This window comes from Rhipicephalus sanguineus, chromosome 1 (genome assembly GCF_013339695.2).
Source record: "Rhipicephalus sanguineus isolate Rsan-2018 chromosome 1, BIME_Rsan_1.4, whole genome shotgun sequence".
Taxonomy (NCBI): Eukaryota; Metazoa; Arthropoda; class Arachnida; order Ixodida; family Ixodidae; genus Rhipicephalus; species Rhipicephalus sanguineus.
The window spans coordinates 279,431,465-279,445,542 of record NC_051176.1 but is presented as its reverse complement, the minus strand read 5'-3'; the positions used below and the strand labels follow the sequence as shown (position 1 = coordinate 279,445,542).

General features: G+C 45.4%; 1 protein-coding gene and 1 non-coding gene across 3 annotated transcripts in view; one reads left to right on the top strand and one right to left on the bottom strand.

Moving 5' to 3' along the window:
* The window catches only part of LOC119382959 (alpha-L-iduronidase), a 138,061-nt gene that overhangs the window by 15,108 nt on the left and 108,875 nt on the right, over window positions 1–14,078 (bottom strand). The gene's annotated exons all lie outside the window — the stretch shown is intronic.
* Trnar-ccg (transfer RNA arginine (anticodon CCG)) lies at window positions 1,290–1,362 on the top strand. The gene has a single exon. It is a non-coding gene; the product is annotated as a tRNA-Arg (tRNA).

Sequence of the window (14,078 nt, the reverse complement as noted above, 5' to 3'; positions counted from 1 at the left end):
CGGGCGTCGGGCCCGGCGAACGCCTTCGCGCCATTGCCCGTTGACGCTACTCTGCCCGCATCCGCCTTCCAAGCATCCGCCCGCCATTCCTCCAAGCATCTATCTGCCCGCCATGGCGCGCGTGCTTGTGTATGACGGAGAGGACGACGTCACGGACGGCGCCGCCAATGGCGCACTCTCTGGTGTACGACGTAGAGAACGACGTCACTGACGGAGCAGCCAATGGAGAAGCTTCTTTCAACATCGGACAGACGGATTTTCGTTTCGCCTAGCCATATACAGCTTCGCTATAAAAAACACCTAAGCTATTCCTTCTTGACCCTTCCTATTTTTCGACGACGCGCCCACGTGGTTTTTGTGAATTTCAGTTTTCAGTAGTTGCCAGGTACGCATCGCTGCTCCATTCGTAAAGGGCGCAGTTAGTACTCTAACGCTGATAACCAATATTTCCCGCCGAAGCCTTCAGACAATTTTGCTTTAATTCATGGACGCGTTAAGCGTCCTAGTAGGCACATTCTCCCAAAAAAGTCGAAGATGTGGCAGTCAGGCCGTAGCAGACGAATCCAGTTTCCTTTCGCCACACCATATTGTGGACCTCAGGCACGTAGCCAGGATTTTTTTTTTTTTTGGTGGGGGGGGGGGGGGGGGAGGGGCAAGGCTTAATTGTTCGAAAGAAAGTCTTTCTATGGCAAGAAGAAAAAAATGTTGCCCGGGAATATAGAAGGCTGGACGAATATCGGGGGGGGGGTGCCCCCCCCCCCTGCCTACGTTCCTGGTGTACCTATCCGCAAGTACACGAGCGTGCTTGCATTTCGTCCCTATCGAAACTTGCCAACAGCAGTAGGGAATCGAAATGCAGCCTCGTGCTCAGCAGCAGAACTATCGATACAAGTGCTTCGACAGACTTCATACCATCGCAATCATAGGCGTGCGCACAGGGGGGGCAGGAGGGGCGGCCGCCCCCCCTAATAGCCTAAGAGGGGGGCGCAAAATCTCCCCATACTCTGACCCCCCGCCCAGTCACCTAAGAGGGGGGGGGGCGCAAAATCTGCCTCGTACATTGACTTACAATGGGGGGGGGGGCGCTGCGATGAACCTTCGCCCCCCCCTGATGGGGAACCCTGCGCACGCCTATGATACCAATTATTTATAGTTTCTACAGTGCTATGCGTCGCCGAATGTATCTACGAATTCGCGAATGAATCATAAACTCCCTCAATATAACAAGGGAAGACAAGGACGAGGAAACATATTATAAAACAATTACATCAGAGCGACCTAAGCATGTCGTCCGCGTGGCCTAATGGATAAGGCGTCTGATTCCGGATCAGAAGATTGCAGGTTCGAGTCCTGTCGCGGACGAAGAATTTTTTCCACAACAATCAAATTTTTTTAATGCTTACGAGCTTGTTAGTTTTGGCAATATGATTACTTTTTTATTCACATGTACAAGAACCAATGCTGAATTTCAAATAAGTAACGACATCGGCCCCAAACCTCTGCAACGAAGTTTTGTTCACAATACGCACTCCTTCCGGGTCTTCTGACCTCGGAATACTCGGGTTTCAGCTACAGTAACCTGATATGAATGTAACTGGCATTCATAATGCCGGAGCTATGTTTGTCACTTACGTCTTGAAAAACGACACCTTGGGATACGCGTCAATAACTGACCACATGCTAGTGTCCCACTGCAACATGGGCTGTATTGCGGAGGTATGCGCGGTACTTCAGTAGCCTCATTGAATAAAAAGTGGATGCGAACATTGATGAAAAACTTCACTGACGATAACGATACACCCTAATTCGGAATTTGAGCGCAGCTTACAGGAGTTTTTATTATGCGATATATTTGCTGGCGCGGGCAATCTGTATCATGCGGTACGTTGCAAGTGGAGCGAAGTAGGGCGCCACAACCTCACGAATCCCAAGATCGCAAGATCCAGCGCCTTGGCACGATTCACAGCTGCCGCCGCCGCTCGTTTCCATACCATAAAAAGCGCAGTGGCGGAACTTTCGGATCGCCGTCACAAGCGGGACAGTCACGTGACCTGAACAGAACCGTCACGTATGACGAGATGCGAGAGCGGCACGTCGCCCAACTCTGGTTCTGGAAGCATAGAGATACTGGTGAAATAGTGAGAACCACAAAATTTCCGAGATATTTTCATGATACACTGTTTTTGAAGAAAGGGAAAGATAAGATAGAGCGCGAGATCGTTGAGGCCTTTTTCATGAAGCAGGTGACAAATGCATTAGCAGGCCATCCACTTCTTTGTCTGACGCTCAGATTTTGTATCTAAAAGATTTATTTGATTTTCATTTTCATTCAACACGTAGTGGTTATCTTTTTCTTGCCAAACAGGTTTTCCGTTGTGTGCTTGATTATTTCTCTGCCTGATGTTTCTCTACCACCACACATGCGTGATATTTTGAAAGGTATTTTTTTTTCATCTTTTCCTTTCACTGGTTAAACCAGCCTTGTCAACATGATTTTAGCTTTTTCACACATACGTATTTTTGGCACATATATATGTACAGGTGATGGCAATAACGACCAGTTGTTAGTCAGCGCCCGTGGCGTCTACTTCGTTTCTTCGTCCTTGTGTCTTTGGGCTGCCCTCTCTAAACAAGCATTAGAAGCATCGATGCCTGCAGGCTTGGCCGCAGGGCATCATCCAACGGAGTCTTGAAGGCTCTCCCCGTTAAGAGCTCACATGGTGGCTGAGCCATTACTTCATCAGGTGTGGTCCTGTAGTTGAACAAGAACGTGGAGATCTGCGTTCGGAAGTTCCAGATCCAGACTTCTTCAGGGAGTGCTGCAGACTTCTAGAGCTCGGTCTGCAATACTCCCTCTGCGGCAACATTCGAGGCCGGGGGATATGGCCTACCCGTATGCGGCGTATTCCATTTTGGGTTAAGGACTCAAGGCACTGTGCACCGGAAAAAAATAGAACCATTATCGGAAACTATTATTTCGGGGAGGCCGTTCTGAGCGAATGCCATTCCCAGGACTAAAATGGTATTGTCTACAAATATGGAAGACACGGTGAAGACTTGCTTCGAGAAAGCACCCACTATAACCAAGAATATATGTCCTAGATGTATTCCCCCGAAATCAATGTGAATCCCAGACCAGGGTCGCTGCGGAAGAGGCCAGGGCATCTGGTAGACCGGCTGCGAAGCTCGATGTTGAGCCTGGCACGTAGCGCAGCTCTTCACACCTTTCGCAATGTAACTCTCAATGCCTGGCCACCATACATGGCTCATGGAGATCATATTGTTCTTACCAATACCACGGTGGCTGGCATGAAGCAGGTCAAGTACCTGAGCCTGCATTTTTTGTTGTTGTTGTTGTTGTTGTTGTTGTAACCACGACACTTTTATCACCATAGTAGACAGACCTCATGTAGACTGAGTTCTCCGCTTCTGGTGTCGAAGGGGTTCCAACATTCTGGTCCCGCTGGGAGGCTTTCTCTTTGCAAAACAGAAAGAACAGCATGACCCAGAAGTGAATCGTTCCTTGTAGCTCGTGCCACAAAAGCAGGTGAAAAGAGTCGTCGATACCCCACAACTTGTAGCAGTCATAACCGTCAATATGTTATTATATTCGATGCGTATAATCCGGCGCATACAGCGACATAGAAAGTCAACATTGAGTTGGACCCTTGGATGTTGGGGTTATCCCTTATATGATGAATGGGTACTCTCGAGGTCATCACGGCACCGTTATTTATGGATGAAACGACCTCAGTTGTCAGCCAAGACGAAGCTCGCCGCTCCATCACTCGCGAGAACTGGAAAGCATCATTTGATGCCACGCTTCGTAACACCCCGAACAAACAAACAAAAAAATGGTAGCGCTGGGAAAATACATCCTTTGTTCTTTTTTAATTCTAACAATTTATGGACGTCTAAATTCTCAATAACACACTTTAGGTACCAGTAAAACTGGAAACGGTAAAACTTCGAAACAGTACTCTAGTACTTCAATTCCAGCTTTCGTTCGCGCTTGTTTTCATCATCATCATTATCATCACAGAGGAACAGGTGCATGCTAACTCGCCGGAGGAAAGTATGTTGGAGCAACTTAAAACCCTTATAGACATCGCACGTCTAGAAGAGCTGTCTGGTTGTGCGAACGACTATTAGCGGCGTAACCAAGACAAGGTGCACCAATCTTACTTCTAGAATGTATAGCTCAACGGTAATAACAATGGACAAGAAAGATTCGGACGAGTGCTCGTCTGCGTCTTTAACGACAGCACACGTTATACACGGTATTTCTGGATATGAGATCGTACACTGGTTGGTATACCATAATCATGTCTCGCACTAGCTCCCTACTTTCCCCTCCTTTCGTTTATTTAATTGTTTTCGTCGAATTGCAAAACGACGAGGACAGGAAAACACAACAGGCGCCCCTTTCTTTTACTGCGTACCCGTTCTCGACGTCTTCAGCTGCTGTCACTGATCCCGTTAATCGAGTTGGAAATCGCCGGGCGGATTCTAAGGGCTGGCGTCACGGCCCTCCGAAAACGCACCACGAAAGCGCGGACAATTTAGAGTTGGTCCTTTGGTGCGCCAGCGAACGCCGGTTGTGGTCCAAAGACCGAGTCAGAGCCGAGAGTCGATAACACAAACGAAAACGAAATATCTTCTCAGTTAGAGCAATACAAATAATACAAACACATGCACACTCGGCTGGTACCAGTTACAACTTCACAATATAATTCAGATGGTGTTTACACAACGGGACCTAAACAAACAGATCACACGCTACGAATGCAATTGCAAGCATTACAACTATTCAACGACAGTTAAAGTCCTGAATAGATAATGGCGTATCCAGTCCACAATACTTGGACGGTAATCGAATGCTTCTCTTCAAGGAAACACTCACGCCAGCTCCAGCGTTGATCGTCGTAGCTCAACCGTCGTCGTGACTTGTCACGGCTCACGCGGCGTCGTCATCCAATTCTTCCAGATTGACGATCGACTGACCGCGCACCATCCTAAACACGTCTTCTTTGGCTAACGGAACCACACGTAGCATAACTTCACCATCACCGGGCCACACCTTCACTGACTTCACTTCTTCTCGACTGACTCCCTGACTCGACCTCCCGACTGTCTGACCGTCGCACGCTTTTATCCTTTCTCCCCCGGTTTCTAGAAGCGTCGGGAGAGTTCTTCGGCGTGCAGTACAGCTGAGGCTAGAGAAAGGGCGAGAGCTTTCTCGTAGGTTCGAATCGCGGCGGCATCGCTCGGGGATGCGTCCCCCCTTCCTTCTAGAAACATCCAGGTTTTGCCGGGCGTTTGATCGCGTTGTCTGCGTCTGGCTCCAGTGGGTGAGGAGAATGCGGCGCGCCAGCGTCTTTTGATGCTTGTTTTTTCGTCTTTCGCGCTTCTTGGGCGCGCGGCTCGCGCCGTTCTGTCTCGCAGCTGCTTGAAAGCGGCCGCGCGCGCGCTTTATAACACGCTTGTTTGTGACAGCTGCTCTTTGAAAAATAATAGACTGGGCTGCTAGGCAATCCAGGCTATTCATCATAAAACTTGGAGGACGCTTGAGCTTCGCTTTCAAGAGTAGAACGCGATAGCGTAATCGGGCCCCGTGCGCATCGCCTTCGCAATTGCTAGCCTAGCTTCGGTTCGTGCATGCCTTAACTGTTCCGTAAGGAAACGAACGACTGAGCGCGTAACACTGGGCGTTTCAAACTATCCTAGAATGCATACTGCAAGTACAGTTGTTAATGATGATGATGATGATTGCCTTTATGAACGGCTCAGAGCCACTCTGGGGGATTGGCCAAGAAACGAATAATTTATAGATGAAAGTGATCACATATGAATTGTATGACTAATGAATTGTAGAATAGTTAGAATACATTATTAATGCTGATTTAAAAAGTCAAAATCAAACCACCATGATTCAATTAAGAACTTTTGTACAGCCGAACAGAACTCCCGGTGACAATGACTTAATGAGGAGGCTCCCAAGGATAGAATATTAGAAGCAATGAAATCCAATCTCGATTAAACGCCGCTTTGAGAATGTTTTTCCTCAGTAAATTGAAGCGGTTACATGATAAAAAATAATCTTCAACTGTTTCGTCCTTGTTGCAAAACGAGCAAAGAGGGGAAGGAGCCAGACCAGCTCTGTGCATATAAAAGTTTAGCTTTGGAACGCGACATCGTAATTTAGTAAAAATAACTTGCTCTTTTCTTGTTGAACAGAAATTCCTACGCCAAGGGAACAAGAGGTGTCGATATTCATTTAGATTAGTGATTAATGTTTTACCGGAGTCTTGAATTATGTCACGCCTTCTAAATCTGTCACGAATTATGAGTGCTGATGTGAGAATAATTGAGAGTATCGGACCACTGTGAGCGGCTTTGGCCAGAGTGTCCGCCATTTCATTCATTTTTATCCCTTTGTGGCCCGGTACGCAGATTATTCTGATTAAAGTAACGTGGGTGGGAACGAGAAAATGAAAAGTACGTGATAATTGAGCATCACTATTTGCAGCGAGTGCCGAAGACAAAGATAAAGAACCTGTAACTATGGCCACTCTTGAGGTTGGTGGGCTGAGCTTTCGTAAAGCCACAATCACCGCTGGAAATTCCGCCGAAAATACTGATAACAAATTGGGAAGTCTTAATGAGAATGACCAGTTGAAGGTCTCGGAGAAAATACCAATGCCAGATTTTTCTTCGGATTGTGAGGCATCTGCTATGATATTTGTTATATTTATCCCCTCTAAATGCCTTTGTAGCGGGCCGTTTAATATCTGCTAATGCAAATTTTTGGCATGATTTGGATATATATCGTCAAAAATGATTGCGAGATCCTGTCTTTCCTTGTCAATGGAAGGAACTTCACTCAGTTTAACAACTAATGGTCCAACAAGTGCTTGTACGTAGCCCACCTGCGGCGCATGTGTGAAACCGAGGCCAGTAAGATTGAAAAAATAACACTGGCTGAGACATGAAAATAATTTTTTAGTTTTACAGGATATTCATACATCTTTAGGAATGTTTGTACCGTTAGTATCCTAAATCTGCACAAAAGAGAGGGCAATCTTACCCCTAAGTAGAGGACATTATTGGCTACGAATTTCGGTAATCCAAGGCATAACATTAGGGCCTCCCTTAGGGCCGGTGCACCCGAATATAAAACACATCCGAATTCTGATACTGGGCGTACGTACATTTTGTATATCATAATTAGTGGGTCCCTACGCAACAGTTATTCCTTTTGCGAATCAACGAAGGGCGTAACATGCGAACCTGCGCAGCTGCTCACTTTGTTGATGGTTTTGCGACTGATGATGACTAAATATGTCTGAGCGCTTTGTAATGGGTACACCTTTAAAACACCCACTCGTTGCGCAATTCACATATTTTGACGTCTGGCGCGAATCTACGCTTCTACCACACAATACATGCGTTAAGGAGACTCCTTTCACTACACGACATTCGTGTAGTGTTTTCTGTCCGCAGCAGTTTCAAGCAATCGCGTAGCTCTGTGGTAGAACACCTGCTTGCCACGCAGGTGGTCTGGGTTCGATTCTTAGTCGAACCGAAGTTTTTTTTCTTGTTTATTTTTTTTGCATCTTCCTCATTTGCATTTTTCCGGCCTGTGGCCCATATTTAGGGGAAGCACGTGTGTCTATATAAGCCGATTTGATGCATATGTACCATTGGGTACAGCTGCATGTAGTTCCCCCCAGTATGCGCGCAAGGCTTATTTTGATAATGTATATGAATATAGCAGACAACAAGGAGCCATACAGAAGGCCCTTGCGCCACCGCGCATATAACTTGTGGCGACCAAGCCTCTATATCAGGGGTCTCAAACACGCGGCCCGCATGACGGCCTTCTTGCCTTTTATTTTTTTAATTTTCTTAATATGCACGTTCATGAGCGTTCAGCTTTGCTAAATAGCACTCGCTATATTTTCTGACCTATTGCGACTAATAACGCTTTGTTCGGGTAAACTACATAGACGTGACTGGCCTCAACCATTTTTTACGTGAAGCACTCCATACGGTCACCATGTGTTGAAGCATAAGCATGGAACAAAAGCTATATTTTTAGAATGGGCGTCCAAATTTCAGTCACTCTGGAGATCGGCGTCGTATATGTTTCTCGAATCCTGTCGTTAAATCACCTCCAGAAAAAAACATGGCTGATCCCTCCGTCCTAGGAATCGGTATAACATGAAAGTGAAACATGTCTTCACAGAAGTAGCGCTTATTGTGTAGTGATATATGAGAGCTTGTTTGAATTAAGTTTAAAGTTTGAAGTTTATTTCATTATTTTTATGGCACATGTATTTACACTTTTAGGGACCCAACAAAATTGTTAAAGGGTCCCTAACGGCATTATAACATTAAAAAATCTAAATGGCAACAGCATAAGAAGGGAATACTTAGTTATCAAACACAAAAGAAAACAGGTATCAAGACAGAATATGGTTTCATAGACAATGGTCACCATTACTAAAGAATAAAAACATGACTGATACGATAATGCGATGTAATTAAAGCAGCAGGGGTTCATTGTGTAATATGTATAAGTGCGAATAACAACATATTTGAAAATAATGACAACAAATTACTATTGCAGTAGGAATTGATATGAAGGGAATTTTTTTGTTGTGCTAGGAAAGAGTGAAGAGACGGGGCTGTATTTAGATTAGTAGTAAGGCTATTCCAAATTGTACTTCCTCTAAATTCCAAAGCCTGACGGCCGTAATTAGTATTTATTTTAGGTAGTGAAAGTCTGTAGCGTGAAAAACACTCGTTAACTCGGGGTGACAGACGAAGGGACACTGACAGTAAGGTGAGAATACCGTGGAATATTCTGTATATTATAGAAGCAACATTGTAAACAACTAGATTGTGGACACTTAACACATTAGTATTTTGGAACAAGTCCTTGCCTCTGATATGAATATCATTAGGCATTATTATGCGAAGAGCTCTTTTCTGGATAATTTGTACGGATTTAAGGTGAAATTGGTACGTGCAACCCCATATAGCAATGCAGTGGTTTATGTGTGAATGAATGAATGCATAATCTCTTGAAAAATGTGTCTACATTTACAAAGAACATGCAATCCGTATGAGGCTTTCTGAACAACGTTTCGTGCGTGTAAATGAAATTTTAGGTGGGAATCTGTGACAACTCCCAGGAATTTTGTGTGATTCGCATGCTGTATGAAACATTGTTATAGATTATGTCATTATGCACTAAGATTTTCCGTCTTTCATAGTGAAAAAGTATGAATACAATCTTTGTACGATTGAGTTTGACGGCATTAGTTGTGCACCAGCGATGAAGGTTGCAAAGTTCAGCATTAACTTTTTTAATTAACGAACTTTCGTTCCTGTCTGATATCAGTAGATTAGTGTTATCTGCATAAGGTATCGCAGTAGCATGAATCAGCTGTGATGGTAAATCATTCACGAACAAGAGGAAAAGTAATGGTCCAAGTATGGAACCCTGTGGCACCCCGATATTAACTAATTTAGCAGATGACTGACCACCCACATGAACATGTGTTCTATCTTTTAGGTAGCTGCTGATGAGTGCTAGAGGTGCTCCAGTGATTCCATATCGTTCAAGTTTACGTTTGAGGATATCGTGATTGAGAGAGTGAAACGCCTTTGCGAAGTCAATAAAGAGTCCTGCTACCAATAAACCGCAATCGATCACCTTCCTAATACTGTCAACAAACGTTGAAATTGCTGTTGTCGTCAAGCAATTTTTCCTGAAGCCTAACTGGTGAGGTGAAAGAATTTTGAATTAATCCAAGTAACTTGTTATCCGAGTGCAAATTAATTTTTCCGGGAATTTACTCAAAAATGGAAGCACCGAGATCGGTCTATAGTTTTTCCACCCTCTTTTTTCCCTTTGATTTGTACAACGGAGAAATTTTAGCAGTTTTCATCTTAGTGGGGAATACGCCGGTTGTAAATATGGTATTCACTATATGTGTTAGCACTGGTGAAATAAAGTTTATAACAAGTTTGGCAGAGTAGGCTGATATATTATCGATTAGAGGTGTGCACGGGCTCCGGGTAGCCCGAAAGCCCGAGCCCGACCCGGCCCGCGGGCCGGGCTCGGGCGGGCCGACGTATTTTCACCTCGGGCCCGGGCCGGGCTCGGGCTACTTGCAGTTTTATCGGGCCGGGCTCGGGCCCGGCGCAAAGCCCGACTCAAGCCCGAAATATAGAGAATGAGCGGGAATTGTTTTGTAGCACGCATGCAGCGCCTTTCCCGCGACCGCCCTTAACCGCTTTTCTTTTCCATTCGCTACTTTCAACAAAAGGGGAGCAGGTAAAGCACTGCCTCTGTTGCACTCCGACAAACAGAGAAGCACCTGAGCTAGTGACGGCGCCACGCGACTGTTCGCGTTAGATTTAAGGCCAAATCCCATATGAGTGAAAATGCACGCGACAGCGACGAGCGACCCGACGTTGATAGCCTTCGTGCAAGCTGACGCGCTGACGCTTGCATGGGCATACCCCATACACGTGACGGCTTTGGCGAGCGAACTCCATTGTTGCTGGCATGAGGCCGTCTACTTGTATAGCAAAAGTGCCGCGCTGTCGCAGGTATGCAATGAAAATAAAATATTTGTTGCATGTTGGTACGTAAAACGTTTAACATTGTCTCGCAGTATTTTTTATATGCACGTGCATAATTATTACGTTATTTGTTGGTGTACAGCTGATGTGCTTAGTACGTCGCCGATGTACATTCGGTTCGAGTGTTTTGTGACTTCTGGGTGATGAGCGACGGTTTCAAAATGTGAAAAAACCGAGCGATCGCGCGATTTCGACCACGCGATACATCGCGCGAACGGCCCGCAGCGAACCTTCAAAAAGCAGGGCCGGGCCGGGCCGGGCCGGGCCCGGGATGGTGTTTTCGTACGTCGGGCCGGGCCAGGCGGGCTCGCAGCCCTTTGCCGCGGGCTCGGGCGGGCCTTCGACAATGTCAGCGGGCCCGGGCCGGGCTCGGGCTCGGAAATACGGCCCGTGCACAGCTCTATTATCGATACAAGAAGCGGTGTTGCGTAATGCAGAAATAACCGAAGCTACTTCCGTTTCATCTGTGGGATAAAGAAAAAATGAGGATTCCGAACGAGGAATGTACGACGCATCAAACCTTGTTTCTGTCGTTTTCAAGTGTGAAGAAAATTAATTGCTAAATGCGTCGCTGATATCGTCTAGCGAACTACACGAGACGTTGTTAAAAATTATTTTTTTCAGGTAACACTGCCTTCTTTTCCCTGCCGAGATATTCAAACGTTGCCAGTTCTTCCTGGAATCATCTGCATTGCGAGCAATTTGGTTGCTGAAGTACTCTTTCTTTGCAGCATAAATGATTCCATTCAATATGTACGAGTATGTAGTGTATCGTTTCCTCAATGAAGCGTTAAATGGCTGTTTCTTTAGTTTTCTGTACATATTATACTTTTTTTGTGTGTGCGTAAAAGGGAATATGTTATCCATGGGTAGACTTTACTTTCTTCACATTTATATCCTAATTATTACAAATAACATCTTCTATACTTTCCTTGGCATTATTGTCTGTTAGTTCTTAATAATAATGTGTCTAACAAAGAAAAACGAGCCCTTGAAAGTCATCTTCTTTCCTCCATGGGTCTCTGGGCACTTTATATTTGGATGTTACATAAAAAGATGTAGAAGCGGTACCTACGGCCTCGGCGTATAGTTCAGAAAACCTATCATATAGCACTCATTCGGGCATAGCAACTCTAGTACAGGCGTCCAATATACGAAACGTACAGCATTTACAAATAGATCCGAGTCAAATGAAGTCTTAAGAAAGCACTTCTGCTTCCGTTTGAAACAGTTGGAAAGAACAAAAGCAACAGGATAATGATCCGTAATAGCTGCATCTAATACGAAAGAAGAAGTAAAAAGTGAAGTATTAGATAATATGTCATCAATGATGGTGCTGCTATGATCAGTGACTCGTGTGGGAGTATCAACAAGAGAAGAAAATCCGTAGCTTGTAAGACATGTTACATACTCGAGGCAAGTTGGAGAGTTTATATTTGAAAGATCAATGTTGAAATCCCCCATTATTATCACAGCAGCATTCTCATTCAAAAAAGACTGAAAAATATTATCGAGATCTTCGCAAAAGTCATCGTAAGACGCTGATGGTTATCTGTACACAATACCGACGATAAGATTCTGCGGCATTTTCATCTGTTTTTTTATCAACTTCTATCCAGACAGATTCACAACATATAGTGTTAAATTTCACGTCACATCGCCGCTAAGTGATGCCTTCTTCTATGTACAATGCTGTTCCACCATGAGCAATATCAGATAAGTTTTCTGTGCGGCATTTGGCTTCAATGTTGCAGCCTGGTATGTTATAAGACTGCCCTTCATTGGCCGATAACCACGCTTCAGATATACCAATAAATGTACATTTACGCTTAAACAGGGCCAGAAAGTTGTGAAATTCGTCGGCATTTTTTCTTAAACTGCGAGCATTAAAATGTACTCCGAGAAGTTTATCTTGTGAAGCAGTAGCCTCATTCACAGCATCAGTTGAACAAGTCATGAAATGTCCTGGAATTCCAACTAAATGTTAAGCCCAAGGTCAGCCTCGCAAGTGAGGCGCACGACTGGGCTATCAGTGCTTCTTCTTGTTTTGATATGCCCTTGGTCCGTCCATATGAACAACCACTTTTTTTCCTTTTTCAACTTTAGAGCTTCGGCCAAAAGTTTCTTGTTGTCACGAGTTAGGCGATCATTGATGTACACTGGCCTTTTGTTGACGGAGGAAAAGCCTAGTGATTCCGTTGAAAGGCGTGCCTTTTTTGATCTTCGGTGGAAGTCATTTCGTAGATTTCGCGAGACAAAACGAACAATCAAATTTTTCTCACTTGAGTTGCGAACACCAGACACACGGTGGCAAGTGTCGATATCACTTAATGCAACAGCACACCCCATTTCTTCACCTATTTTTTGGACAATTGCGGCACAGTTCTCGTTCTGAGTGACAGGGATTTCTTTAATTTCAACGTTATTTGCCTATGTCTATTCGTGTTTGACCATTTGACGTGGATGCACCCATGTTGACGCTTAGTGGCATGCCTCCATCGCGACGACTAACGCCCATGATCATGAATAAACCGTTGTGGTAGCTGAAGTTGTGAACATATATTTGGACACAGCGAATCATGAATCCCGCGTAAAGATGACATCAACAAGCTCATAATCAACACTGGTACCCGATATGCACTTCTTCAAAATGTCGTCGATTAAGGAGAGAAACGGAACGGTGTGCGCTTTCTAGTAATGGTAACCGCCGCCTGTGCTCATGCATACACTACCACACTGCGCTTCAGCAATACGGTAGGCAGACGTTCGTAGCTCGAGCCGCAAACGCGTGCATCCCGCTGTCTCGCTGCACCAAGGCACGACATTCGCCCGTCGAAATCGTGTCCATTCTGCAACGCGTATTGAAGCAGTTTTGTTAGTCGATGCTCTCGCAATCCAAGCAGTCGGCGGCGGAGAAATCCCGTTGGTGCATGTGGAAGCTGTACTACTCCGATGAGCCGGCGCACGCTAACACGAAACAAAAGGCAAAGGACGTAACTGCGTCTAGGGTGCCTCGGCGACGCCAGCGCGGCCAGTGTCCCTCGCTGGTATCGAGACGCTTTAACCATGACCTCCGATATCGCACGCGATCTCGGAGTAAGCGCTGGTAAGTGTCGATCGTGACGTATTACTTCTTCCCAGCTCTCACAGACGGCGGCACCGACCCGCTCCGCCCCGCCTACCTACACCGCCAACAGAGAGCACCGTGCGAGAGAGAATGTGTGAAGGATATTCGTGAAAGTTTGAGCATCGGGCGCTTACCGTCGCGGCCGCAAGGTCGTGGGTTCGATTCCCAGCGGCGGATATTTCTCTTCGTTTTTCTTTCTCACCTGTTCTTGATTTTTTTCTTTCTTACCCGTTAGCGTCCATTTTATCAACGTCATATCCGTAACGGAAGTACACTGTCAATTTTTATGAAA